The sequence below is a fragment of the Lissotriton vulgaris genome, chromosome 2_1 (assembly GCF_964263255.1).
Source record: "Lissotriton vulgaris chromosome 2_1, aLisVul1.2, whole genome shotgun sequence".
In the NCBI taxonomy this organism is placed as follows: Eukaryota; Metazoa; Chordata; class Amphibia; order Caudata; family Salamandridae; genus Lissotriton; species Lissotriton vulgaris.
Window position 1 is genome coordinate 1,763,113,995 of NC_141687.1, and position 24,682 is coordinate 1,763,138,676.

The window sequence follows — 24,682 nt, forward strand, 5'->3', positions numbered from 1 at the left end:
ACACTCTAAAGGCGCCACTCTAGACTGGATTATCGCTAAGGAATCAACAGTCAAGCTTATCGCTATAGACCCATGAGACTGGTCTGACCACCACGTCATCACTTTCCTTTTCCCTGGCACCGCAACAGGTGATTCCTAAACGCTGGGCTAGACACACCAAGAACCTTGATCCCAGGGAACTGGCAGCTCGCTGCAAATCGGACCTCCCCCACCATATCACATAAGTCAGTGACGTCAATGACCATTACTCTGTGACTATAACTAACATTCTTGATGACCTTGCCCCTCTAAAATTAAAAAGAACTCAAACCAAAGACAGAAACCCCTGGTTCAATGAGTCCCTCAACAACTAGAAGGCGATCCCTTCGGCAGTCAGAAAGAAGCTGGAGACAGCACCCCTCAGCCGCACACTTAAAACTTCTATGCCAGGCCAGAAATGCCTACAACAGGAACATCCTCAAGTCAAAAAAAGAATTCTTCACATCGGAACGGGGGAACGCTATAAGAAACTGTCTCTATATATACTGCACCAAAGTGAGGTACAGTGTGTATAGAGTCCAAGGGTCCCCAGAGGTTTGGCAGAGGCTAGTTAGATAGAACCTTACTCTCTAAAGTGGTAGCTTGGTCGAGCAGTAAGGCAGTATCAGAGGACAGTGTAAAGCATTTGATGTACACACTCAGTCAGCAAATGGATTCACACACTCAAGAACGGAATTCTAGGCCAATTGTTTTGTATGAAAAATATTGCAAATGCTACTTACCAGTATGCATCTGTTCTTGGCATGTAGGGCTGCTGACATTCATATCTGTGCATAGATCGCCGCCAAGTGTTGGGTCCGGATGATTGCACATTGTTGTCCTGGAAGAGTCTTCGAAGTATCACGAGATAGGTGGCTCCTCCCCTGGACTACAGTGCGCATGGGCATCGCCTCCATCCCCAGATTGTTTTTAGCCATTGGCAGAGATGGAGTGAAGTATGTGAATGATGCCCATGCTAAGAGCATATAAATATATGTAAATGAATGCTGCAGCTGCTACAGGCGCCGGGGAGGAGGGCGGGCGATATGAATGTCAGCAGCCCTACATGCCAAGAACAGATGCATACTGGTAAGTAGCATTTGCAGTTCGAGGCATGTGGGCTGCTGAATTCATATCTGTGCATAGAATACATAGCAGTCCCTCCATCAGCGGCGGCCGCCCGTGCCAGCTGCAGCCATCTGAAAAAGCGTTTTGAGAACAGCCTGGCCAACAGCTGCCTGTTGTTTAGAGTGCACATCTACACAGTAATGCTTTGTGAAAGTATGTGTGGTTGACCATGTAGCTGCTCTACAAATATCTTCCAAGGGAATGTTACCTAGGAAAGCCATAGAGGCCCCCAACTTTCTAGTGGAGTGGGCTCTTGGTGGAATTGTGAGAGTGCGTTTAGCTTTAGCGTAACAGATCTGAATGCATTTCACTATCCACCTAGCGATCCCAGCTTTGGAGATAGCGTTTCCCTTGTGGTGTGTGGCAAAAGCAACGAAAAGCTGCTTTGTTTTGCGAAAATCCTTTGTCCTGTCTACATAGTACATCAAGGCTCTCTTAACGTCAAGGGTGTGGAGCATCCGCTCCGCCAGCGTCTCTGGGTTCTGGAAAAACACTGGCAACTCAATTGTCTGGTTCATATGGAATTGAGATACCACCTTGGGTAAAAATTTAGGGTTAGTGCGGAGCACAACCCTGTTAGCGTGTACCTGGAAGAAAGGTTCTTGGATGGTGAGCGCCTGCAGCTCGCTAACCCTCCGTAGCGATGTGATTGCTACTAAGAACGCAACCTTCCAAGTTAGGAACTGAAGCTCACAAGAGTGCAGTGGCTCGAAGGGAGGACCCATCAGTCTGGTAAGAACCACATTGAGGTTCCATTCTGGAGCTTGTGGTGTCCTTGGTGGAATGACCCTCTTGAGTCCTTCCAAAAAAGCCTTGATCGCAGGGACCTTAAAGAGCGACAGATGTTGCCTATTCTGGAGGTATGCTGCTATAGCAGACAGGTGAATACGGATGGAAGAGTACGCCAAATTGCATTGATACAGGTGGAACAGGTAACAAATGATGTTTTGAATGGAAGCATCTAGCGGGTCAATATTGTGGTTAACACAGTAGATGACAAACCTCTTCCATTTAGCCGCATAGCAAGCTCTAGTAGTGGGCTTCCTTGCCTCTCGAATGATGTCCATGCAATCGGGAGGAAGATTGAGGTAGCCAAACTCTAGGACTTCAGGAGCCAGATCGCCAGGTTGAGCTGTTGCGGATCTGGGTGCTGAATGTCGCCATGGCTCTGCGTCAGAAGGCTGGGGATGAGATGAAGCCTCTGATGCGGTACCACGGAGAGTTCCAGAAACGTGGTGTACCATGGTTGGCAAGCCCATGTTGGAGCAACCAGGATGAGAGTCATTGAGTGCTGCCTGAGTTTGCGTGCCACCAGCGGTATCAGAGGTGCTGGGGGAAAAGCGTACGCAAATCTGCCTGACCAGTTCATCCACATCGCATTGCCCTGTGATTGCGGGTGTGGGAACCTGGCGGCGAAGCTTCGGCATTTTGCGTTCTCGTTCGTGGCGAACAGGTCTATCTCTGGATGACCCCACTTTTGGAAGTACGGTTGGAGTACTGATGGATGTATCTCCCACTCGTGCATTTGATGGCTGTGCCTGCTGAGCAGATCCGCCATCTGATTGTCCTTGCCCGGGAGATGCTCTGCCATGAGGAAGATGTTCCTCTGAATGGCCCACTTCCACATGCTCTGAGCCAGATGAGACAGCTGTGGAGAGTGTGTGCCTCCCTGCTTCTGGATGTAGTACATGGCCGTCATGTTGTCCGTCCGGATCAACACGACCTTGTTGCACAGATGTACTTTGAACGCCTTTAAGGCCATGAAGACTGCCATCAGTTCCAACACATTGATGTGCATCTTCCTTTGCTGTAGTGTCCATAGTCCCTGCACCGTGTACTGGAGTACATGCGCTCCCCATCCCTGGAGAGAGGCGTCCGTTGTCAGAACAATCTGTGGCACAGGCTCTTGGAACGGTCGGCCCTTGCAAAGGTTTTGTGGATTCCACCAATGCAGAGAGTTGTATGCCCGACCGCTCACCAACACTAGGTCTGTCAGTTGCCCATGAGCCTGAGTCCACTGACGTGCAAGGCACTCCTGAAGCGGACGCATATGTAGTCTCGCGTGCGGGACGATGGAGATGCAGGAGGCCATCATGCCTATCAACTGCATGAACACTTTCGCTGGAAGCGAGTGTTGAGGTCTGAATCGTTGGATCAGCGCCTGAATACTGGCGATTCTCACTGAATTTGGCTGCGCAGTGGCTGCCAGAGTGTCGATAGTCGCGCCCAGATACTGTTGCACGTGGGCGGGCTGGAGATGGGACTTGGGGTAGTTCAGAGAGAATCCCAGATCGTGCAGGAGATGAATGGTGCGTGACACATGGTCGACGCACTGTCGTTCTGTCTTTGCTTGAATGAGCCAGTCGTCCAGGTAGGGGTAGACATGGACGTTCTGGCGCCGGAGATGCGCCGCCACGGTCGCCAAGCACTTTGTAAATACCCTCGGCGCCGTGGTGACCCCGAACGGCAGAACCCTGAACTGGTAATGCTGGTCCTGAATCGTGAACCTGAGATACTTCCTGTGGGAAGGATGCAGTGGGATATGAAAATATGCATCTTTCAGATCCAGCGTAGCCAGGAAGTCCCCCTGCTGAAGCAGAGGGAGTACTTGCTGTAACGTGAGCATATGGAAGTGCTCCGAGAGAATGTACCAGTTGAGGGGCCTTAGGTCCAGGATGGGCCTGAGGGATCCGTCCTTTTTGGGGATTAGAAAATACAGGGAGTAAACCCCTGTTCCCCTTTCCTGCAATGGAACGGGCTCTATTGCCCCTTTTTGCAGCATGACAAGGACTTCCTGCTGCAACAAGGTCAAGTGCTCGCCGGACATAGGACGGCTTCTTGGGGGTATGTTTGGTGGAATGGAAGTAAGTTCCAGACAGTAACCGTACTGGATAAGAGACTTGACCCACCTGTCCGTGGTGATGGATTTCCACGCGGGCAGGAACTGCTGGAGTCTCCCCCCGACCGGTGTTGTATGGTCGGGGGGCAGTGACAAGACGTCACTGTTTGTTGGTGGTGGTGGACCTGGAGCTGTTGTTTCCACGTCCCCTGCCCTTGATGTTATTGCCTCTGTAGCCACCTCTACCCTTGTTGTTGTATGAGGGTTGGGTGTTACTTTTGTAATACTGAGTGGACTGCGATGCCTGACCCCTCGAGGTGCCTCTGGAATTGGAGCGACGAAAGGAACCGCTCCGAAACTGCTGTGACTGGAGGGCCCCCATCGACTTGGCAGTGTCCGTATCTTTTTTCATCTTTTCCAGCGTGGCATCCACCTCAGGGCCAAATAGGTGGTCAGGATTAACAGTTTGGTTCAGTATTGTTGTCTGAATATCGGGCTTAAACCCTGAAATTCTCAGCCAAGCATGCCGTCTAAGTAACACACTGGTGTTGATTGCCCTGGAGGCTGTATCAGCCACATCTAGCGCACATTTTATGGATGCATTTGTGATGAGCTTGCCTTCCTGAATAAGCATTTCTCCTGCCTCCTTGTACTGGTCAGGCAGGTGTTGCAGTAGTGTTTCTAAGGTATCATAATGAGCCCTATCATAGCGTGCAAGTAGGGCCTGTGTGTTTGAGATTCTCCAAATGTTTGCTGCCTGTGCAGCAATTCGTTTCCCAGAGGCCTCGAAGATCTTGGACTCTTTGTCTGGGGGAGGAGCGTCACCAGTGGTCTGCGAGTTCGCCCTCTTCCGAGCGTTGGATACAACCAACGAGTCCAGTGGCAAGTGTCCCTTGATGTATGTGGGATCCGAGGGCGCTGCCTTATATTTTCTGTCAATGCGAGGGTTGATGACACGCGCCCGGGTGGGCTCCCTGAAGACCTCCGTTGCGTGTTTTAGCACCCCCTTAAGCATCAGCAGTGTCTTGACTGACTTTTCGGCTACTGAGAAAGTGTCAAACAAAAAGTCCACATCCACCGGGTCCGAGTGTAGCTCGACGTCGTGGTTAGCCGCAGCTCTCTCGAGGAGAGCGTTGAAGGCCGCTGAGTCCTCCGTCGGTGAGGTCTTTGCCGCATATAGCTGCGGTTCCTGACCCGATTGCGGGTCGTCTGGGTCGGCTCCGGCAGACCAAGGAGCAGGTTCCTCCTCCGGATCCGAGTACGCCGGATAGTTGTACTCGTCGTACTCCTCATCGTCACCTTCCCCTGCATTAGAACAAGTAGGAGAACGTTCTACATGTGTGGGAGACGATGGCTCCATAGGGTCCGAAGCACCCATCGAGTCCTTCTTGTTCTTAAGAGGAATCCGAAAATGCTCCAGCACCGGTTCCGCGGTGATTCTTCTCTTGAGGAGGGACAATTTCCCAGTATTCGCGTCGATGACGACCTCTCGGCGCTCTTCCTCTGCGAGTGGCTGGAGCCGAGGCTTCGACACCCCTAACGCCGCCTTGGACGTCGATGTCTCTTTCGAGGGCACGTCCGCCCCCTGCTTCGGAGCGAAGGCCTTCGGCGCCGATTTCGGCGGCAGGGTGTAGCGAATAGGCGTCTGCGCCTTCGCCGGCTTCGATGCGGGCTTCGGCTTCCCCCCCTCCGGCTCGAGAACTTCAGCGCTTCGAATCCGTTGGAGGGATTCCACTACCTTCTTCGCCAACACCGGAGAGGGCTTGACTGGCTTGTGAGCTCTCCCGGAGTCGGGAGTCGAGTCAGCCGGGGGCAGTGTCTTGGGAGTCGACACCTTTCCATCCTTGGTTCCGACGGTCGGAGCCGGTACAGCCGGAGCCGTGGAATCGCTTTGGCGTTTCTTCGGAGCCTTTTTTGGGTCGTCGACCCCCAATGTCTTCGGCGCCGACGCAGCCGCGTCGGCCGCCTTTGGTTTCGGCGTCGACCCCGAGGCCTTGGGGTCGGCCATCTTGGCGTGGCTCTTCAAGTCGGCCATCTTGATTGCGTTAGGTGTTGACACCTCCCGAGCCTTCTGCACCATCAATGGAGCTTTCACTTTCGGTTTCGAAACCGACTGCGTGGATCCCGATGGCTTCACTTTCGCTTCCCTCAACGGGAGTGGCCCCTTCGAAACGTCCGTGGCCGGGCCGAGAGGCGGGGCTGCTGGACTAGTAACGAGGTCTTGGGTAAGGCCCGAAGGCGATCCCTCGACCTGGGCCGTGTCTTGGGGATTAACCCCTGAGTCAGTTTGGGGATGCTCTTCCTCCGAGCTATCCCCCACGGTGGCAATGGCCTCATCGTCGTCCCCTACCTCGTCGCCGGCTACATAAAAGTCCACATCTTCCGCGTCGGCGGTTTCCTCTTCCTCCGACGCAGGGTTAGAATCCGAAACTTCAAAACCTTCGAAGATGTTGTCCGGCAGGCTCGCAGGGGGTTCCGCCAACTGGGCCTGGAGCCGAGCGGCGCGACGCTGCTTTAGGGTCTTCTTGCACCGGAACTTTGAACAGGCCATACACCTGGTCTCGTCATGTTTCGTGATAAACACTTGTTGCACACAGGGTGCACGTCGAGGTATGAATATTTGGAATTGCACACCGGGCACTTCTTGAACGGAGTACGTTCCATGATAGGAACTTCGAGCGTCGAGTAGGCCCGTCCGCGCCGAGAGCACGCGGAGGGGCAGAGAGTGTTCAGAGCTGAGAATAAGATAACCCGAACGAAACAATACCGACGCCCAGCCTAAAGACCGTTAGGTCTCAAGTAGAAACAGAAAAGTACTATCGGTTCCGACAGCGGGACCGAAACACATCCGAACCCAATGGCGGAAAAAAACAATCTGGGGATGGAGGCGATGCCCATGCGCACTGTAGTCCAGGGGAGGAGCCACCTATCTCGTGATACTTCGAAGACTCTTCCAGGACAACAATGTGCAATCATCCGGACCCAACACTAGGCGGCGATCTATGCACAGATATGAATTCAGCAGCCCACATGCCTCGAACACTGTTTTATTTCTAGAACCAAGCAAGCCTGGTACAGGTAAGCATAAAAATACTTTTCAGTAGTAAATTACTGGTATGAATACAGTTCAACATAGCAGTGTAACTTGTACTGGTTTTGGTTACAGTTTTAAGTAAGCAGTTTGCAACACATTGCAGGTATAGTACATTCAAATGAATTGGCTTTTTAAGTAATTTTCAGATTACTTTTACTAACACAGGACTGGATCCTAGATTCAGCCCTGGGACATTTCTGAAAACAGGTGAGTAAATGTGTTTTGGTTATAGGTGCGATTTTTAAAGAATATTATTGCATTTCAAAAGTTGACACTTCGAAACTTTTTCACTTAAAATCCCCAATGTTATCCTACGGGAGGAAATTCACTTAGCAGGTAAGTTAGGTTACCGATACTTTTTCTTACTCAGTGCTGGATCCTAGATTGAGCACTGGGACATTTCCTGAAAACAGTTGAGAAAATGCGTTTTTGTAATTCTGCTGATTTTTAAGGAATATTTGTAGTTTCAAAAGTCGACCCTTAGAAACTTTTTGGGAGAAAAAGTTTCAATGTTATTCTATGAGGAAAAAGAGGTTATCGGTTTCCAGGTAGGTAATCGGTCTTTGGAGTTAGGGTCCTGGGGTTAGACTCAAGGGTCTCCCAGGGTCAGTGATGCACTGTTGTTGCACCCTCAGCGGCACTCGGGCGGCCGGGTGCAGAGTGTTGAGACCCATTGTTATCCTATGAAGGATAGGGGGGTTCCGGTTGGTGGCTGCGGCAAGCAGGCCACAGGGTTGTGGGAGCAAAGCTCCTAGGGTTAAGCTCAGGGCAAGTTGGGGACCAAGTTAGCACCAAAGGGGCACCCTCAGCGGCACTAGAGCAGCCGGGTGCAGGGTGCTGTTTTGAGGTCGGGTGCCCTGTTGATTTCAATGGATATTCTCTGGGACAAAGAAACACTTCAGGCTCGGGGACGAGGCTCGGGGACGAGGATCTTCCTGGAGCGACCAACACTTCTAGGGGTAAGTAGGGATGTAGAGGGTTGGTTAGGCACTGCTGGGATGGGCATACAAGGCCATGGGGCGTCGGGTGCAGGGGTGCCTTGGGACGTAGGATGTTCTTACCCGCTCTGGTCAGGGTAGGGGGTGGTCCTCTGGATTGAGGCTGCAGGCGACGTCTGGGGGCTTGAGGCAGGTCAGGGATCGCCGGATCTCGGGTCAGGATCGCCGGGGGCCCTCCTCGTGGTGTTTGTGCACTTAAACACGGGCCGGGCTCGATAGGTGCAGAGTGGGCTGGATTTGTGGTTCCTGGCTGGCACCAGAAGCTGCAGTTCAAACCTGTCTGGTGTTCATGGGAGAAACAGCTTGGAAAGTGAATGCAGACCATTCCTCCTGGTTTTTTGAGGTTGCTGGCCGCAGGACACGCCCGGGGTTTCGCAGGAGCAGGTTCAAGGGGAGACAGGGCTGGGGCCAAGTGTGTGTTAGCTCTGCACGGCTTCTCGTCATTTTTTTCTTGTGGTTGCTGGATCTAAGGAAGGAAGGTTCAGGGTGCCCATAAATACTAAATTTAGTGGCATTACCGGTAGGTAAAGGGCAGGGACCAATTGGTCCCTTCCCTGGGGTGGGTACACCCCCTATTCTGCCACTCTCCAGTGGGAGGGGGGCAGGAGCCTGCCCCTGGTGGGCTGGGTCCCCCCATCCTCAAGATGGTGGGGACTCGAGGTTGTTATTTTCCTCGACTCCCCCACCTTAGGGGTGGAGTTGGCATAGGTGGGCACACTTCTCTTCCTCAATTGTTTTTCCAGCTGGTTCTCCCGCCCAAGGTGAGGGGTAGAACCAGTGGGGACCAGTTGCTGAGTACAGCAATTGGTCTGGAGAGGCTCACAAAGGAGGTATGCCTTTGAAGCTTTTGCCTCGTGAACCCTGCCCATCCTGGGGGAGGAGGCTTGGCACCTCATCCCAGGATGTGCATTGTTTCAGGACCCGAGAGCAGCAAGCTCTCAAACGAGTGGCCCAGAAACATGTCTGGTGGTGGCAGCCTAGGCAGCCACTCAGTCAGGTCACTATGAGCTGGTTGAGTTTCAGGGGGCATCTCTAAGATGCCATCTGTCGTGCATTTTACATTAAATCTCACACTGGCATCAGTGTGGGTTTATTGTGCTGAGAAGTTTGATACCAAACTTCTGAGTCTTCAGTACAGCCATTATGGTGCTGTGGAGTTCGTAATGACAAACTCCCAGCACCATATAAACTTAATAGCAGCACTGCACTTACAGTGCCCAGGAATGGACCTGGGTACTGTAGGAGTACAGGGCTCATGCACCTGTATGCTCACCACTGGCATAGGGCACCCAGCTAGAAGGGTGACTGATGTATGCCAGGGCAGTGTTTTGTGGGCATGGCACACAGGGATGTATGCCATGTCGACTCTTCACTTTGTTTTGCAACCAGACACGCTGTCTGCCAAGGCAGTGTGCGAGTGTCAAGGTACAGGGACTCTAAGGGTGGCACAATAAGTACTGCAGCCCTTAGAGGTCTTCCCTGGTAACAGTGCGCTGGGTACCTGTGGTACCACTTACCAGGGGCTGACCCGTGGCCAGAGATGCCAATTGGGCTAGTTTTTGGGGGAAGAACACAGGCCCTGGAACCTGATTGGCAGGGACGCAGGGCACATCAAGGAAAGGTGCATCAGTAGTCTGTCAAAAAGTGGGGGGGGGGGTTACTGCAACAGAAACCCACATTCCTAAAAACGCCAACAACAGACCCCGCAAGCTCTTCGAATCGGTCAAACACCAATCCAACAAACTGGTCAAAGCTTCAAAAGAAACGCCCAAGTCACTTATATAATCTGAGGAATTCTCCTTTTTCACTGACAAAATCACAACCTTAGGAAACAAACTCAGATCCACCACTTACCCTTAACCCCTTCCTGATCTGCCACTTCCTTCCACATGCCCCCACAGGCCTCACCCAACAAACAAGCGCACTGGACTGATTTCAAACTATATGACAAACACGCCGTCTCTGACATCTTTTCCACCATAAACCCGAACAACCACTTTAATGACCCACTCCCCTCTAACTGCCTAGCTGCTACCGCCCAATCCATCATTCCTAGCTGGACGACAATAATCAACTCCTCCCTTCTTCAGGGATCAATACCCGACTTTCTGAAACCCAGCCGAGTCCCCCATCTTAAAAAAAATGTTGCTTGATCCTGTCTCCTCTGACAACTTTAGACCTATTTCTAACATTCCTCTCTTAGCCAAAATTCTAGAGAAGTGTGTGCAACAGCAGCTAAGCCAGCATATCATCAACTTCCATCTACTAGATGACTTCAAATCCGGCTTCAGGCCCGGGCACAGCACGGAAACCACCATTCTCCACATTGTTGATGATGCCCTCCAAGCCCTTGACCAAGGCAAAACCTGCCTACTAATCCTCCACGAGCTTTCCTCGACCTTCGACATGGTCAACCACGAATACTACTCGAACACCTCAAACTCAGGATGGGAATGGATGGCGCTGTTCTTGAATGGTTCAGGTCCTTCCTCAATAACCGTCACAGAGATTGTTAATTAACGGCATCCTGTCCGCTCCCTCTCTGGTCACTGTTGGAGTCTCCCATGGATCAACCCTGTCCCCAAACCTCTTCAACCTTTACCTAGAACCGCTTGCCGAAGTACTACACACCGCAAATATCTTCTACCACATTTACGCTGATGACACCCAGATCTACATCAAAATCTCCTCCCTCATGAAGATTCTTTCCCTGAATGAGGCCTTGAAATTGGCAGTTCTCTGGCTCTCCTCCAACCAACTCAAACTCAACGCAAAGAAGACAGAATTCCTACTAATCTCACCTCAGAAAACCAACCATGAGACTCAAATATGGATTAAGGCCATCACAGCCTTAATTTGCCCTCCAACCATTGTGGACTCGGCCAAATCCCTCGGAAGAACCCTTGACTGCAACTTGAACATGCAGGACCACATGAACTCGGTGGCCAAATCAGCCAGATTCCACCTGACCTATCTAAGGAAATTGCAACACTTCCTTGACACTCCCGACCTAAAAATGGCAGCCCAGGCACTAGTCATCTCCAGACTAGATTATGGCTGCTCTAAATGTAAATGTAAATGTCATGGTACTTATAGAGCGCACTGTCACCAGACGGTCACCTTGCGGTGTCGCCTATTCGGCTTCCTGGCGCTGATACTCATACCGCTGTGGAACCCCTCCTGGCTTTCCCTGTGAAGTGTCCACTCCTGGGCACTCCCAGGGTGAAGCCAGGCATCCTTAGCGCTGTTGGGGCCGGTGTGGAGGCTAAGCAAGCTATTGCCCAGAGTTACAGCGTGGGGCCTGTGATTAAACTAGGCACCGAGGCGAGAATTAACAGGTCAGAGGAAATTGAGCCCGAGACCCCGCCGAGGCGGGAATCGAACCCTGGTCCCTGGCCAGAACTCTGCATCAGGGTCTGCCGCTCTAACCATTGAGCCACACTCCTCCACCCTCTCGGTCTTACACAAGATCTCCCTGGAACCTTTAAAAGCCTGCCTCAATGCGGACGCTAGACTACTAACAGGCTCCAGGAATTTCAACCACATTTCACCTCATCTGAAAGCTCTGAAATGGCTTCCTCTAGAGGCCAGAATCCAACTCAAATTGGCATGTATCAAGCACAAGGCATTCTACTCAAACTCCCCTGCATATCTTGCCCAGAAATTCGTGTTATCCAGAGGTACCAGAAACTTCCGGTCCACCAGAGACCTCTTGCTCCAACCTGCACGTTTGCGGAAAAAGAAAACTTACAATCCTTCTCTGGGGCCGCACCAAGCATATGGAACTCACTCCCGCCCGCCATTAGAAGAATCCCTTCTATGGCTCTTTTCGAAAAAGATCTGCAACCTGCCTAATGGGCAAATTCCTTGCCTATATCTTGCCTTCTAATTTCCCAGAGACCGTGCTCTACCTCCGACTAGTGAATCCCCTGAAGTACCTAGTCACTATCCACCCGGCAACTCCAGGCATCCCTCGCAAAAAATATTGATTGTACATACTTGCCCTTTATCCCTTATGTAGCCAGCCCCCCTCCCCCGTAGTCTTTGGTATACTACTGTTGTTTACTGTTACTGTAAAGCACTCTGCTACCCTAACAGGTGAAGTTCGCGCTCTATGTAACTCAAAATAAATCATTTGTTTCCTCCCCTTAATAACCCACCTCCATTGCTGCCCTCCACCTCTCGTTTTCTTCGTTTCTTCTGCCGTTTGCCCTAATTAATCACCTTCTGCTCTGTCTCTTTGTCATCTTTCCTTTTCTACCTCATGACGAGCCCTGTGCACAAAACTATTGAATGCAACATATGCAGTCGCTTCATTCTAGTACGTCTGCTCTTGCTCTCTGTGACAATTACTCTTCTCGGACTCCTTTCAGAGGAAGAGACTGCACAGAGAGGGAGGCACTGAAAAAATTCTTAGCATACAGCCTGTGAATTAAACTGCAGCTAGTGGAGAGCATACTGGTCTTTTCTCACATCTTGGCCCTGGTACCCACTGCAGCAAAAATAGCCACGCCCCTGACTACACATATGTTTAGGTCACAGAGGTACTCCCTAACGCCTATGCTCTACTTGTCTAACCTCTACAATCCTCACACAGTAATGGGGCAGGCAAAATTGGTCTCGGCTAGGTGCTGCCACCGCTGCTGCTACTAAGAGGCCCTTATCCACACCTCACCATTTGTGATGGTTATAGAAGAGAAGTGATGTGGCTGTTTGGCGCATGAAATTCGAAGACATGTTTCAAACATGATGCTGTGAATAGAACTGCACATTTAGATACAAAACAGTAAGGTGCAATTAACAAAATTTCCAGTCACCTCAGAAATTTGAGACATCTGTAAAAAAAATAATTATGATTTAGCACACTGCAAGAACCATAAATAAATGGTATAGATGCTTTAGACCATCTTAAAAGTCTGAACATGTCCACAGAAATCTAGCACGCTCAATCCCAGGCACAAACCATTTTCTTTCATGCTTCAAGAGCCCCTTCTCTTTGGCTTCCTCAATGCATTCTGATTTCACGCAATACAGCAACATTTGCTCTGTATTAGTCCTTTCGTAATCTTGCATTAACATGCAGTAAGATCACAAATCTTCCTAGTAATATTGACAAGTACCAGTTTAAAGACTCTGGCCCGGGTTTACTAACACTGCACTGGGTTTGTGTAACAAAATTGGTGCAAACCCAGCATAAAGTGTTGTGGTGGGATTTACTTTCCAACATAAATCGTGATTTTCACAGAAAAGTTGCCTAACATTATGCAAACTAGAATTGTGCCCTACTTTGTACCATGGAACATACAAAGGGTAGCACATGGGCGTTCCCATATAGCCACGTATGGGTTAGACATAAACATCTATTAAAATCTGCAGGCAGGGATTTGAGCCAAAAACATACACCTCCTCGAAGCAGGCAAAACAGAGGGTCAACTTTTAAAAGTCTCCACATTTTTCAAACTTTGCATGTGTGTTGCAATGTACAGCCACTAGATGCCAGTATGAGCACACGCCAAGGTTAGGAGCTAAAATGTTATGCAGTGCGTCAACGACAGGCCAGTGATAAAACAAGCATTTACAATGCAATGGTTTTGCCTTTGTTAAAGTTAGAGCTATTGGCATTGCTCTTGACATTATTTTCATTTATGTTTTTTTTAAACATAAATAAATGGCATTGTCATTTACAATAGCAGGGCAGGGCCCAGGGAAGGGGGGGAAAGGAGAGACGAAGGAGAGCTGCGGGCTCAGGAAAGGAGGGGGGGCGAGGAGAGACAAAGGAGAGCTGCGGCTCAGGGAAGGGGGGGGCGAGGAGAGACGAAGGAGAGCTGCGGGCTCTTGTTGTAATGCTTGCATGGATGAGTTGGTGGATGCATGGATGGGTGCATGCATGGATGGGTGGGTGTATGGATGGGTGTATGGATAGATGCATGAATGGGTGGATGGATAGATGCATATATACAGCCAATCCCTCAACAATTTATGCAATCCACAAACCCATTCAACCAACAACCCATCCATGCATCCACCCATACATCCATGCATACATCCATCCATCATGCATCCATCCATCCACCCACTGCGTCCCACTCCGACCCCTCTAAATATAACTCATTTTTTCTGTATATAGAGATGACTGTATTCACTAGTATATGCAGTAGACCTTTCTACTCTAACATTCCTATGTGACTCTTGCAGTACATCTATTCATATCCCTTCCATATGTATATAGAAATATAACGAGAAACAACATTCTCTTCTTTGTGTGACTACATCTAGTACATTTCAATTGTTTTCCTGTTTGTATCTTTTACTTAACGTATGTAAATCAAAGTCCTTAGGTTTGGCAACTGGTTCTTATGTAAAGCGCTCTGACACCTTTGGGTAAAGTTCGCGCTACATAAAATCACATTAAATAAAACTTTACCCCACAAATCCAACCATCCATTTGTGCCTAGGCTTACATTTTACGGCCTCGAAGCACACAGAGAAGGGACAGTTTACTAAGTCGATGCTTTGTAGGGTGCATGGCAGGGGACAGTTTTAGGCGCCAAGGGAGGGTAGGGAGCAGAGTCAGAGTACTTCACGGAGGTAGGGGGCACTTTTTTATGGTTCAGGGCAGGGGGCTACGGTACTTTTTGGAGCATGGCCTTATTTTAAAGGGCTCAGTTCAGGTGGAGGAACAGCACAAAACACCAGGCAGACAGAGGGCAGAAGGACACAAAAACGAGGGGGGGATGATTGTAACAAAGGGCAGAACGGCACAAAACACCAGGCAGACAGAGGGCAGAAGGACACAAAAACGAGGGGGGGGGATGATTCGAACGGAGGGCAGAACGGCACAAATCACGAGGCAGACAGAGGGCAGAAGGACACAAAAACGAGGGGGGATGATTGTAACAGAGGGCAGAACGGCAAAAAACACCAGGCAGACAGAGGGAAGAAGGACACAAAAACGAGGGGGGGATGATTGTAACGGAGGGCAGATTGACAGAAAACACGAGGCAGACAGAGGGCAGAAGGACACAAAAACGAGGGGTGGATGATTATAACGGAGGGCAGAACGGCACAAAACACCAGGCACACCGAGGGAAGAAGGACACAAAAACGAGTGGAAACAATTATAACTGAGGGCAGATTGGCACAAAAAACTAGGCAGACAGAGGGCAGAAGGACACAAAAACGAGAGGGAGGAAGGACACACAAGCTACGGCAGGAGGGGGGCAGGCACAAAGGGAATACGGACAACGGGAGGGGTCGGGAGGAAACACAAACTACGGTCACAGATGCCAGCCAGTTACCCCCACATTGGGTCACAGGTCGAAATGCAGCCTCAGCCCCACCCCTGCCCCTTCTCTTAGACAGCAGGGACTGTTTATCACACCACAGCCCCCTCATGCTCTCACCTTAATGGTCTAGTCCATCTGGGGGGAGTCAGCCAGTTGCCCCCACATTGGGTAATCCTGGGGGAGAGCAGTAGCCCGTTCCAGTGTGGTCCCCTGTCTCCCGCTCGTGACACGCTCGTGACACGCGATGCTTCCTGTTCTGGCTCCCTTCATTACGCCGTTTACTCAACCTTAGTCAATGAATGGTAGAGTCCTTCACCTAGGCAGAAGCGCGTCTCGGAGTATATAGCGTATCTTCCATGGTAATTTATGCTTTTCGAATTCCATTGACGACATGTCAACCATGAATGTATTATTTTTGTTCTTTCGAGAGCAAAGATTCGAGCGGGGGCCTTGTATGCTCCTCTCTCTCAAATAAGAAGCCGTGGCTAATAGTCTAGTATAACTCCCAGATTAAGGTTTATAAGGCGTCTAGCTTTCACAATTTGCTACGCCCTTGGTGCAGGAGCAGCAGAACGTGGCATCCCTTTTAATAAGATGTTCCATACTTTTAGTTCTTGCACTGTTACATAAAACAGAGTGCCTCTCAGACTTAAGAATCTTAATAGGGGACAATTGTGTCAGAGAAAGAACAAAATGATTATAAAAGCAGGGAAGTGGTGTCAGCCTAAACATCTGTTTCTCTCCCCAATAGAGTGTATGGAGGTGCCTGGGTAATCCCCCGATTATGGCAGGGTGGGTAAGGTACAGGTTTCCGTAAAATGAGACCACTACCCGCAGGGATCGCTCCCCCGAGATCTACTTGTATGAACACTGTGAAGCGGCCAGCTACCCCCCGCCATTTTGTATGGCTATTTATTTTCAACATGGCGCCTGCCCGTGTGCCCGAGAGCCGCAGTGGGGCCTTAAAAACCAAGGCGCTAACAGTAGAGATAGTGGTGGTCTTATGTAGAGGTCAGAAGACGCCGGAGGATACGGGCACGGAAACAACCTGGCGACCTTAGCTCCCGCACAATCATTCAGAGTAAATCTGGCGCGCAGATCTCACCTCTTCCTGCGCTGCACTGCAGTCGTAACGTGCTGCGGACCCTGCCCCTGAAACCTGTAATCTTAACTCCCGGCTCGGCTTGGTTTGCATGTGTTTTTTTCCCCTTTCTTGTTATCGCCTCCAGAGATGGATTTCTAACAGGAAGTGACGTCTTTCGCAAACAGAAGAACGGGCCACCTAGCGTCACCGACTAAGTGCCTAACGACATAGCCCCAATGAGAACCATAATAGACACACAGGGACTATCGGTCTTACTTCGACCAAAATAGCACCATCACTTTTAAAAATTATAGGTTCTGTAAACATCTCTCCAACTTCTCCATGGCACAATACAGAGATCTATCTCACTCGATAGCAGTCTGCACGTTCTCTCATTAAATGCAGCCGACAGACCCCTTAAAAACATCACTGCTGAAAATAAAGGCTTAACTGCAAAATCCAGTCGGTTTCCTTCAGATCGCGTGCTCTACCTCAAACAAGCATTTACAATGACGGACAGCGGGAGGGGGGTGGGAAGGAGCACACGGACAGCAGGAGGGGGGGGCGGGAAGGGCACACACGGACAGCGGGAGGGGGGGCGGGAACGGGCACACACGGACAGCGGGACACACACACACAGAGAGAGACTATCGGTCTTAGTTCGCCCGAAATAGCACCATCACAACGGCACAGGTCAACGGGAGGGGGGTCGGGAACGGGGAACACGGAGAGCAGGAGGGGGGGTGCAGGAACAATAAAAAGCACTCACCTGGACCTGGACTTCCTCCGGTGGCGGTTGGCCACGGAATGACGTAAAAAACAAACAACCCCAAAAAATAACCCCGCCCACCGCCGCATGACGTGAGCCACAATGCGAAAATCTGGTCCGAATTGACGGACAGCTCTGCCTTCCAATGGCTAGCCTCCATTTATGGAGCAAGCCAATGGAAACAGAGGCGGGGACCAAAGCACTCTACTGTTCTCATAAGGTTTGCCCTACAGCTGCGCAGTGCACAGCTCGCCAGGGCAAAACCTAAAAAGGGATCGGGAGCGAGGGGTAGGGGGCACAGGTGACCCTTGTTTATGCATAAGGAAAGGACTGTGGTGATGGCACAGCGAGTACTGAGATTGCTGTATTTATGATTGATGTGGGGTTGATTGAACAGGGGGTATTTAGGGACCCACTCTTTCTGCATGGAAGCAGGCACAGAGGGCTTCCAGAAAGGCTTGGGGGAGTAAGATATTAAAAGATTTGGTCAGTAGAAGAGTGATTGCACGTGGGTATATGTGAGGCCATGATGTAGGTGCAGACTGAATACAGTGTTTGTTTTAATAAGTAGGGGGGACAAGAAGGGAATGTGGCCAAAGGAAGCGTGGATTGCCAGCAACTCTATTATTGCATGGAATGCATGCAGAGCAATGGAGGGTTGGTCCCTAGCTAGGTTTGGATGGGGATTAGGTGGCATTGAGAAGGTTCAGAAAAGGTGGCATGAGGTAGGGACAGCTGATGCTAGTGGAGTAGGAAATGAGGGGAAAATGGTCACATCCTGATGTATTGTCGATACATTTGGGGGAAAGAAACTTAGTTGAATCTAAAGGTTTGGAATTGCTAAAAATTATGAAAAAGGATTTAGGTTGGTAAAGGAGCTATGGCCCGAAATAGTGGTGATGTGGATACAGTTGCTGCCCCAGAGAGTATGGCGGGGGTGCAAAAGCTGGAAAAGATCAGCAGGGTCCAGATGAAAGTGAGCAGGGCAGTGTCAGGTTTCTATTCAACACAGGAGACAGAGGTAGTTCAGCATGCAACCATTGTTTATTAATGTCTATAAATGTCCCAACATGACAGTGTTTATTTGTCCCCTTTGGGGAACAATCTTTATTTGGAACTGGTGAACAGGCCGATTGAAAGATGATGGATGGGGGAGCAAGCATGTTGATGGGTCCTCGTGGTGGCATTTCAACAGGATTTGGTGGAAGAGGAAAGTAAAGAAAGAATGAGGGAAGGAAAGGCGAGCAGGCATGGTCCAGGAGCGGGCAAGCTGATGTGGGCAGGATAAAGGATAGAGAGGCCTAACAAGACAGGAGCAAGGAAGTGAAGTATGAAGAAAATATTGAGATGGTGATGGAGGTGGAGGGAACTGTTTGCAGGTGGGAGATGGGTTAGTTTATATGCATTAAAATATGGTCAGCATATCCTTTTGTGCAGCAAAGAAGCCGAGGGAGGTTTGTCATTTTGCACCCGTTTTTTTTCCGGAAAAATGCAGCCTTATGACAAAAACAATGGTTCCTGTCATGATTTTCCTCCCAAGTAAAACCAGACAGAGCCGCCTGCTTGGCTTCTTTCACCAGACACAACACAGTGGTACTCTGCAATGACAGTTTTCCCTATCATAAAGGAAGTGACCGCTGAAAAGAATGAAAACAAGCATTTGCACTGAAATAGGTCTCGTATTTACGCTACGTTCAGCTATTGGCACTGTAAATGACAATGCCCTTTATTTATGTTTTTAAAACAAAAACATAAAAAAAAGGCATTGTCATTTAAAATCAGTGGCGGCTGGTGGCTTTTGAAAATGGTGAGGCGTAAAAGCCATCGTCAACTATCACCGAGTGAGCAAAGCGAGCACAAATTTCATTAACTCCTCCTTCATTGGTTATTATTTCTTGAAAGGCAATGGGAAATGTTTTTTTTATCAGTAGAGCTTGAGCTTTACAAATGCAAACATTAAGCTCATTTTCTGATGGATGAGAAACACATGATTAAGCCTTCACCTCCTCGCCACTTTCCTTATCCCAGTCATCACAAGCTGAGGAATCGGACCCGTCCCTGGACAAACTTTGACTGCCCCCATAAATACAACTAGAAACTAAGTCGAATAGGCATCTTCTTCCTCCTGCCACAAATATAATAGAGATCAATTACATGACACTGTTTCAGTCTTGCACTGCCAGAGAGGATGCTGCTGTTAAAAAGATGAATTAGCTGTTAAAATATGTTATGCAATTTTGAATGTGTCAATATATTTGAATGTATAAACTACATATGTAGGACAATCAGTTTATAGATACTTTCAGAATTTAGTAGGTAGGTAGCCTCTGCTCCCATTTTAAATCTGATGCAAAACATGTGAGATTTCTAGCAGACATATGTTCTACATCACTGGATGGATGTTATTGGATTAAAGCTTTACTTGGTCAAGCAAAAGTCTAAGGTGCGGGGCAGATTGATTCATAAACGTGTGAGGACTGGGACGAGAGAATACTAAGACTAGGTACAATGAACGATTACTGGTCTGGAACCGCATACTTCTACTTTTATCGCACACTCTCTGTTTTCTCTTTAACGTCTTCATCTACATTTTCCAAGCCATTATCATGTATTTCTCATCGACACATTTTATTATTTTTCACCGTTCCCTTATTCCCTTCCTTTCTACTGTAAGTTTTTGTTATTGAGATCTCTCTTTCTCGGTCACTTCGCTCCTCGTTAACACTTCTTTCCACGTATTTCTTTCTTTCATTGTTTACAATTATATAAACAATTGGCTGCGAATGGGCTGCATGATTATCGTCAATATCATAAAACATCGTGGACCAAGTCTCCACACTCCAACAATGCCAGCAGAAGTAAATGTAATTCCTGGCACTCGCAGACGAGAAGGTCAAGTAAACAAATCGTATTCTGTAGACTGGTAATTGGAAAGAGAAATAATTTGAAATGTTATGTTATGTTATGTTATAGTAGGTTTATATAGCGCACGGCTACTCTAAAAGAGTGTCCCGGCGCTTTCCACAGGCAACTCAATGTATAGAAACATAACAAGGAGAAACAGATAGAAGAAAAAAAGAAAAGGCCCACCAGAAAAAATTAGAGATTAAAAAGCCAAGTCTTCAGGCTCTTCCTGAACTGAAGCAGATTGGAGGTGCTGCGTAGCGCCAGTGGGAGCGAATTCCACAACTGGGGTGCCTTGAAGCTGAAAGAGCGCCCCCCCAGTGCGGGCCTTCCTCACACGCGGAACCACAGCAGTGAAAAGAGATTCAGACCATAGTGAGCGGGCTGGGCGATAAAACGCCAGCCTCCGCTGCAGGTACCCAGCGCCTGAGCCATGCAAAGCTTTGTGCATCAGCGTCAAAGATTTAATCATAATCCGCTTCTGGATGGGCAGCCAGTGGAGCGTCTGCAGCAACCCAGAAGCACGAGCTCGCCTATGTAGGCCAAAGATGGCGCGGGCAGCAGAGTTTTGTGCCACCTGCAGGCGCTGGACCAGATAATCAGGGAGGCCAAGAAAGAGGGCATTGGCGTAATCCAACCTGGATCCAATAAGCGCTTGCACAGTAATCCGCCTGTGCTCCACAGACCGCAATGGAAGGAACTTGCGGAGCATCTTTAAAATGCCGAAACAGGTGCCGGCCAGACCGAGGACATGAGTTCTCAATGAAAGCTTGTTGTCCAACTTGACACCAAGGTTTTTAGCAACCAATGATGATTGTGCGGGAGGACACATGTCAGACGGCCACCATTGCCGCCACTCAGGGTCGGTGGCACAGCCAAAGAATAAGACCTCCGACTTACTGGAGTTGGCTTTCAGACTGTTCTGCTGGAACCAGTCGAAGACCATTCCCAGACAGCCCCGAATACTCTCTCCGTCCCATGCCTGGTCTTTACCGCACGTGAAGAGGAGTTGCGTGTCGTCGGCGTAGGACACGATCTGGGCCCCATACGCCTCCACCGCCGCCGCCAGAGGGGACATAAAGATGTTAAACAACGACGGGCTCAGCACAGAGCCCTGTGGAACCCCGACTCCCAATGGCGGCATCTCGCCGGAGCTCTGGGAGACCCAGATCGTCTGGCGGCGGCCTTCAAGGAAAGATGTGAACCATTTGAGCACCGTCCCCCTAAGGCCGATGTCATAAAGCCTGGCGAGGAGCGCCTCATGGGGGACGGTGTCAAAGGCCGCCGACAGGTCCAACATGACTAACATGGCCTTGCCACCAACATCCAAGGTCTCCCTGATGGTCTCCCTGATGATCTCCGAGACCTCTAACAACGCCGTTTCCGTGCTAAAATTAGGACGGAATCCGGATTGGGATGGATGGAGCAGGTTGTTGTCTTCTAAAAAGCTCGACAAGACGCCATGGACATGTTTCTCAGTGATCTTGGCCAGAGCCGGGAGAAGTGAAATTGGCCTATAGTTGGCCAAAACCTCGGCATCAAGACCAGGCTTTTTCAGGAGGGGGATTACCATCGCCCTTTTCCAGGTGCGAGGGACACTCCCCTCCCTCAGGGAGGCATTGAGGATGGGATTGACCAGGGGGTTCACCACCGCCGCCATCCCGGCCAAAAATTTGGCAGGGCAGGGGTCGAGTGGCGAGCCTGATTTAAGGCTGGCCAGCAGCACCCGAGACGCCTCGCTAGAGACGGCAGGAAAGTCTGACAGCACTGCGACAGGCGTGGACGATGACCCATGTCCCGCCACGGGGCCGCAGCCACCCTCCTCCGAGCTCTCCAAGAAGGAGGCCTGAATCGCCTTGATCTTGTTGGTAAAAAAACTGGCGAGATCACACGCCCACGCATCCGATGATACTGGCGGGGGTGAGTGGGAGCTGGGGGTCGTGAACTCCTTCACAACGTTGAAGATCTCCTTACAGGAGTTTGCCGACGCCTCAATCCTCCTAGCAAGATATTCTTTCTTAGCTCCTAGGATGTCCTGGTGATAGGCCTTCACAGCCGCCCTGTAGGCAAGTTTGGCCTCCCCGTCGTACTGAAGGCGCCAGGCCCGCTCAGCAACCTTACATTGGCTGCGAGCCACACGCAACGCCTCCGTGAACCACGGCGCAGATTGCCGTATTACCGTGGACCGAGGGGCTGCCTTTGGGGCAAGATCATCCAGCCTTTCAGTCAACCACAGCTGCAGAGCCTCAGTATCTCTTTCCAGATCCCCCGAGAGGTGGCAGGGATGTTCCGTGAGCGCCTGCTCCAACATATCAGGCGTCACTCTGTGCAACGCTCTCGAGGCTGGTCTAGGCACCGTGAGGGCGCTGTTGTCCGGCCGCCCATTCTCCAACACGGAAAACCTAATCAGCCTATGATCCGTCCAGAGCACCGGCAGGGTTTCGATATCCGCAATCGGGACTGACGAGAACACTTGATCAAGGGTGTGCCCTTTCTCATGTGTAGGACCCGACACAAACGGTGCGAGGCCCAGCGGAGATGTAATGTCCAGCAGTTTAATAGCGTCCGGGTCATCTATCACGTCAAGATGGAAATTGAAGTCGCCTGCCACTACACAATGCCACTACACAATAGAGTACCATACCTTGAAAACATCCTTGTAGCTACTCAAGTCTGCGCAGGAACGGAGTAAATATATTCCCGCAGCTATTTGTAACCAACTCCTTAAGTTTTGGTTCATTACGCACGGCACTCGTGATGACCTGCCAAGCGAAAGGTAAAACAAGCACTGGTATAGCTTCATGGTACTACTAAACACCCGAGACCAACAGCTGCCGCCCAGCAACAGGCGCCATAACTCCATAACTGCAACCAATAACAGGGTGCCTCTAAAACAGACTGGAGACAAATAACTGACAGCAATAACAAGCAATGTGGCAATGGATCACCCCCAACTACAATAACAGCCACCAATTAGAAGCACCGTGACACTAAACACACCCGAGACCAACAACACCCGCCAATAACAAATTCAGTGAAGCTAAAACACATAGAGAGCAGCTGCCACCAAGAACAAGTACCTTGATGATAAAATGCACACGACAGCAAGTGTCACTATTAGCAAACACCATGACACTAAAACACACCCCACAACAATAACTCTCACCAATAACAAACACATTGATGCTAAAACACACACGAGAATTATTACTGCCACCAGTAAAAAACACCGTGCTCCGAACAGTGAAACTACCCACACCTGAAGATTTTTAACAAACACATTGGGGCATCGAAATGAATATAGTGCTCGGCTGGTACCTTGTGGAGTACAGCACAGACAGTACTGTAGAATTGCTGAACGTTGAGCATTGTCAAAACCGTGTTACTTAAGGCAGTGGAAGTGAATAGACCACCACATGAATATCCACGTGACGCTTTGACTTTGAGCAGACTATTTTAATATCAGTTTCCGGTTAGTGCACTTATGAACCTGGAGCTGCAAAAGGCACAAAGTCCCTGTTTGGTGCTGTGCGACAGGTGTGCTTGTGAGACGCACGAGCAGTCGGAGATAGCCCCTCTCCTGAGGTTAGACAGGAAAGCTCAGCTTCTGAGTGGAAGTGCAGGAAGAAAAGTCAGCCTGTCGCTTTAAAGGCCGTTTGTGACAAAGCGATAAGGAATTTGATGGCTGTATCAGAATTAGCGAGGCTTTACTTAGCCGGGTGAGGCTGCATTACGCTGCGCGAGTATTTGCTGATAATCGTAAACCAGCACAGGCTGGTAAAGGCCACTGACGGTGGAGTGCAATCTTCGGGTGCTGGCCACTCGCTTGAAAAATTCAACAAGTGTGGTGCCCCTCCAGTGTGCAGCAGCGGAAGGTGGGTGTGTGCACTTACTGGGGTTGGTGGGGGGCTTGTCCCCATTGGCCTCACTCTCCGCAGCCGTCTCCGGGAAGGTCTCCTCGCTGCCCCACTGCATGTCGGCTGGGCGAGAGCGTGTGGCTGTAAAGGTGGTGCAGTCCCCGCCGCGGGCGCCTTGCAGCGGCTCGGTGTCAGGCGAACCCTCGGTGCTTCAGGGATCACGGACGGCTTCACATGGCCTATGCGAGCGATGGGCCAATCCCAGCGCGGCCCTGAGGCGAGCCCCCGATGACGTCAGAGCTCCTTGACCAATCGGAGCGCGGCTCCCTCGTGCCAGCAGCCTATCAGAGCACGGCTCCTGTGTGCCAGCCACCAAACAGCTAGCTGCCCCTTCGGTTTGGTCTCCGTGGCTCTGGAGATGCAGGCGGTGATTTCTAGGGCAGTCTCAGGCCCCGGGCCGCGGCGGTGGAACACAGCAGGGTTACCTCACGGCAGGGGCGCTTACAGCCAGGAGTTTTTAGGCCACAAAAGCGGGGGCTAAGGAGAACGGTCTCAGCCTCGGTAACTCCTAAGCACTCACCTGGACTTCTTCCGGGTGTCGTCAATGCCGGCCCAGATTGGGGGCGTTCCCGAGAACAGGCTTTCGGCTGACGTCGCCAAATGCGAAAAATTCTCGGAACGCCCCCAAATCTGGTCTGGGATTGA

The 24,682-nt window shown here is 50.2% G+C and overlaps 1 protein-coding gene across 2 annotated transcripts in view; it reads right to left on the reverse strand.

Moving 5' to 3' along the window:
• KMT5B (lysine methyltransferase 5B) overlaps positions 1–24,682 on the reverse strand; it is a 288,550-nt gene that overhangs the window by 127,572 nt on the left and 136,296 nt on the right. The gene's annotated exons all lie outside the window — the stretch shown is intronic.